The 5,102-nt window shown below is 46.7% G+C and overlaps 1 pseudogene; it reads left to right on the forward strand.

Annotated features, from left to right (window-relative positions):
* Positions 1-1,332: 1,332 nt before the first annotated feature.
* On the forward strand, positions 1,333-3,962 carry LOC119769668 (annotated as a pseudogene).
* The last annotated feature ends 1,140 nt before the right edge of the window (positions 3,963-5,102 follow it).

Raw genomic sequence — 5,102 nt, forward strand, 5'->3', positions numbered from 1 at the left:
GAAAAATATACATAAACCTTGGAGTACACCTCCTCTGCCGACGATCAAACCATTACGGCATGTTCAAGATTCCGTGACCCCGAAACAACAAACACGATTCTTGCCCGGTGGCGTATTCTAGTCTGCCGAACTCGTGCTAAATTGCTTAGGGCAATCTGTTCAACACCGGAACCACCTCTTCGTTGACAGAAGGCCTCGGCAGCCGGTTGATCATATGCTGACAGTGCGAGTCCCACGGTAAGAAAAGTATTCTTCTTTATAAAGTTGAAACAACTATTCTCGTATTCAAATCTTTCTAACATTTACAGCATCGCCACTCCCGAACGGTCACCTAAACCAAAATGATCCACCACCGTCGGAGTGTCCACCTTCGTTGGGACCGATTAACGACGGCCGAGACAATCGTGGAATGCGAAACAACAGTGGTGGCGGAAGCGGATACACCAGTATAATACCGAGCTTCGTCTCGGGCGGCAGTGGCGGCAGTACGAATCATCATCAATCGCACGGATCAAACTATTCGTGACTCGTACGGAGGAGGCGCAACCTCCAAGGTTGGCCACCCGGCATCAGCGAAACCAGCACCGGGATCACGACGATCATCGGCGGAACTCCGGACGGCGGAAATTGTCAGCAACACTCCGGCACCGGATACGACACTTCATGAAGAGATGACCATCTAACCGCCGAACTGAACCAGCAATGTCATAGGATCCGCCGAAAGCTTCAAGGTCAACATGGAGTGCAAAAAACCGGTTGCCGGTGCTGATCAAGAACGTCGGCAGTGGCTTGTCCAATTCGAAAAGAAGCAGCGCATGCTGCAGCCGCACTCCGGCCTCCGGAACCCCGGCATTCAGAAAGAACCAGTCTCACCGCTCAACGCACCTGTCGCCGTTCCAGACACTCCTCCAACTCGGCGGCTCGGAGAAGAACCACATGACATTGAGTATGTTCTCGGCAAGAAAAAAAATGTTGTAAAATTCCTTCTCTAAATTGTTTTGTTTTTCTTTTCATTCTTTCCAGAATCGAACCGGACTCTTACTCAGCTGGTCTAAAACGTTGCCGCAATTGCCCGTCCTCACCGGGACCGAGAACGACAATGGTGGCTCATGGCCAGGCCACCTCGAATTAGACGCAGGAGCAGTCTGCGGAAGCGGAATCGGTGTCACTGAAGGAAAGGAAGCATCAGTTCGATGGGGACGAACACGACGGAACGCTCGAGCAGTCACTGCCAGGATCTACTCCAATAAAGTGAACGAAGACTCTTTTATGCAGCGATCTCGAGCTGTTCTGCACCCAACCCCAAACGCCGTCCGCAACCGGCACGCGGCCATGGCACTGCAAGCGCACTCGGATCGATGCCGCTCGAAACATGCCACACCGGACGACCACGTTCCAGCACCGCCATTCAAGTTTCCTCGGAACGATCGCTACACGAATCCTTTCAGGTCCAGATCACCCGGAACCTGTCCCGCTGTATATATTTTTGTTAAATAAAGTAAAAAAAAGTGCAAAAAACGCGAAAAATAAACTAATTGTTTCAATCAAAACAAATTATGAGTTTGACAGATGACAGAATAACAAGAAGAAGAACCTAAAAAGAGAGGTTGATGCGCGTCCGATTTTCCACCTTTACGTCGTTCTTACATCGGCCCCGCATGTAGGCCTCTTGCGATGTTCGAACAACCTTGACAGGTTGACGTTTCGGGTGCAAAACACCTTGATTCGGGTCTGATGCGTGTCTCAAAATCAGACCCGCATCGGCCCCTGTAGGTCTGATCGTCGTTCTTACGATCAGACCCGATCGGCCCCGTATTTCTTACTGGGTATGTGCGTGAGCTCCAGTGTATGTATACAGCAATTTCGTGTGCGTGCCTCTCCGGTTGGAACGATAGTTCCATCGGAGCCAGCGAGAGGGTATTTCTCGTCGATGTGATGGGCTTTCGATATTCGCGATAGCAAGCCGACCATCACTCGGCTGCGAAAGAGAAGAGAAATTTTAAGAGACGAGGAACGCACCGAAATATGCATCAATGATAGTGCGATGGTGATGGTTTACCTACCCTGGCGGCGGCAGCGAAAGCAAGCCAGAGAGGGTGAAGAAAAGCCCCAAGAAATCGCTCCCTCTCCTTTGTTCTGCTGTTCGTAAAGCCATTTCTTGACCCCTTCCCTTCCGATCAGCGTACTAGCCTTAAAGCAAGTTATCGCAAGTTAACGCGCGTTAAAGCGAGTTAAAGCAAATAGCGTCTGCTCGACTTTTTGGTCATGTTTAGCAACTCGGTATTTGTTTTTGTTTTTTCAAGCAGTTTTGACAGAAAGAAAAATACATATGGTACGTTCGTTTGATGGCTAGTTCCACACTGAGTGCCGCATTCAGAGCTGTCAAAGTGTTTCTTTGAAGAAACTCGCGCTAGTTCCGCACGAGTTTCGCCGCCATCTTGGAACTGAAACTCTAGTGCCGCACTCGATATTTTTTCAGTTTCATGCGAGTTCCATGCGCACTGACAAATGACGTTCGATTGAACCAAAACTGGCACCGACGAGTGCGGCACTCAGTGCCGCACCGGCTCTTCAAACGAACGTACCAATAGCAAAAATTTAGTTTTATGTGTGAACGCCGGCTCTACTATCCACAGAGCAGGGCGCACGTTTTGCCAACCGGAAAAGTTAACCGGTGTGATCGGCGGCTCTAGCACCAAGAGCTTAAAATGACTGGCGGAGAATCCTAGCGCAAACTCTAGGAGGAGAAAAGTTTCCGGGTAATGTTTTTTTTAGCAGTGCGATTAAGAGATTTTGTGATTCTTATTGTGTGTTTGATTGTGATCTTCCCCCAGCGAAACGCCAAAACGTTTGCCGAGGAGGGGGAGGGCGAAATCGCCCGGCTGTTCTCGTTTGTGGGGGCCATCGGCGACCTGATAAAGAGCACACTCGGCCCGAAGGGAATGGACATGGGCATGATTCAGGTGATGCACGGCCGCAGCGCCGGCCAGGTTGACGTCACCATCGACGGGACGACGATTCTGAAGGCGGTCTACGTAGACAATCCGGCGGCGAAGACCCTCGTGGACATGAGTCGCTTCCAAGACGACGAGGTTGGCGGTGGAACGACTGCCGTGACTGTGTTGGCGTCGGAGTTACTGCGCGAGCCGGAAAAGCTGATCGAGCAAAAGTTGCACCCGCAGACGATCATCGCCGGATGGAGAGCGGCCACGCAGGCGGCACGTTTGGCGTCCCAGCAAAAGGAGTACTTTGCCAAGCTGGTCGTCGATGCCGTGATGCGGTTGAAGTGAACCGAGGAATTGACCGCGAGTCAGCGCATAAAGAGGTTTCTTCGAGGATTCGTTCTTGGACGAAGATTTCCTGCTGGACAAGGAGCCCGGTGTGCACCAGTCGAAGCGCACCGAGAACTCAAAGATCTTAATCGCCAGCACGCCGATGGATACTGGATGGATGGATTATTGGATCGAGCATACCGAAATGCTGATGGCCTGTGCTGTATTCAAACTGGCCGCGGAAACGTCCGGTAAGGAATCGATGGCCATGGAAGCATTCGGTCGCGCTCTGCTCCAGCTGCCGACGACGATCGCCGACAACAAAGGGTACGATTTCGTTTGTAACGCTCAGCTATTTAAACGAAGAATATCTGATGCGGCAAAAGATCAGTGACGACGATGAGCGCAGCATAATCGGAGGACGCGAAACGGACCCCGAAAGCATTGAAACACTGGATGAGGAAGAAGGGAACGTGGATATAGAATGCCTTCCGGAAAAAACGATCGGCACAAGCTGGAGGCGCAACACATCAAGGATTGCAATGAGTTGAATAAAAAGGGCGCCATGGAATTCTGGAAGGACAATTTGGATTAAATCGAGAAGAATAAACAAAAACAATTTAATTATTAAAATTTGTCCTTATTTAATTCACAATTTTCATTGCTGTATAAATATATAAAAACATAGGAGGGTAATTCTCTACCAACTCACACGAAATCGGGAAAAGTTGCCCCGACCCCTCTTCGATTTGCGTGAAACTTTGTCCTAAGGGGTAACTTTTGTCCCTGATCACGAATTCGAGGTCCGTTTTTTGATATCTCGTGACGGAGGGGCGGTACGACCCTTCCATTTTGAACATGCGAAAAAGAGGTGTTTTTCAATAATTTGCAGCCTGAAACGGTGATGAGATAGAAATTTGGTGTTAAAGGGACTTTTATGTAAAATTAGACGCCCGATTTGATGGCGTACTCAGAATTCCGAAAAACGTATTTTCATCGAAAAACACTAAAAAGTTTTAAAATTCTCCCATTTTCCGTTACTCGACTGTAAAAATTTTGGAACATGTCATTTTATGGGAAATTTAATGTACTTTTCGAATCTACATTGTCCCAGAAGGGTCATTTTTCATTTAGAACAAAATTTTTATTTTAAAATTTCGTGTTTTTCTAACTTTGCAGGGTTGTTTTTAGAGTGTAACAATGTTGTACAAAGTTGTAGAGCAGACAATTACAAAAATTTTGATATATAGACATAAGGGTTTGCTTATAAACATCACAAGTTATCGCGATTTTACGAAAAAAAGTTTTGAAAAAGTTACTTTTTGCGTTTCTCTTTGTTTCGTCGTCCGTGTCTGTCGCGGGTGACCATGAACGGCCATGATCGATGACGACCAACTTTTTTAAAACTTTTTTTCGTAAAATCGTGATAACTTGTGATGTTTATAAGCAAACCCCTTATGTATATATATCAAAAATTTTGTAATTGTCTGCTCTACAACTTTGTAGAACATTGTTACACTCTAAAAAATAACCCTGCAAAGTTAGAAAAACACGAAATTTTAAAATGAAAAATTTTGTTCTAAATGAAAAATGACCCTTCTGGGACAATGTAGATTCGAAAAGTACATTAAATTTCCCATAAAATGACATGTTCCAAAATTTTACAGTCGAGTAACGGAAAATGGGAGAATTTTAAAACTTTTTAGTGTTTTTTCGATGAAAATACGTTTTTTCGGAATTCTGAGTACGCCATCAAATCGGGCGTCTAATTTTACATAAAAGTCCCTTTGACACCAAATTTCTATCTCATCACCGTTTCAGGCTGCAAAT

The sequence above is a fragment of the Culex quinquefasciatus genome, chromosome 1 (genome assembly GCF_015732765.1).
Source record: "Culex quinquefasciatus strain JHB chromosome 1, VPISU_Cqui_1.0_pri_paternal, whole genome shotgun sequence".
NCBI classification, from domain to species: Eukaryota; Metazoa; Arthropoda; class Insecta; order Diptera; family Culicidae; genus Culex; species Culex quinquefasciatus.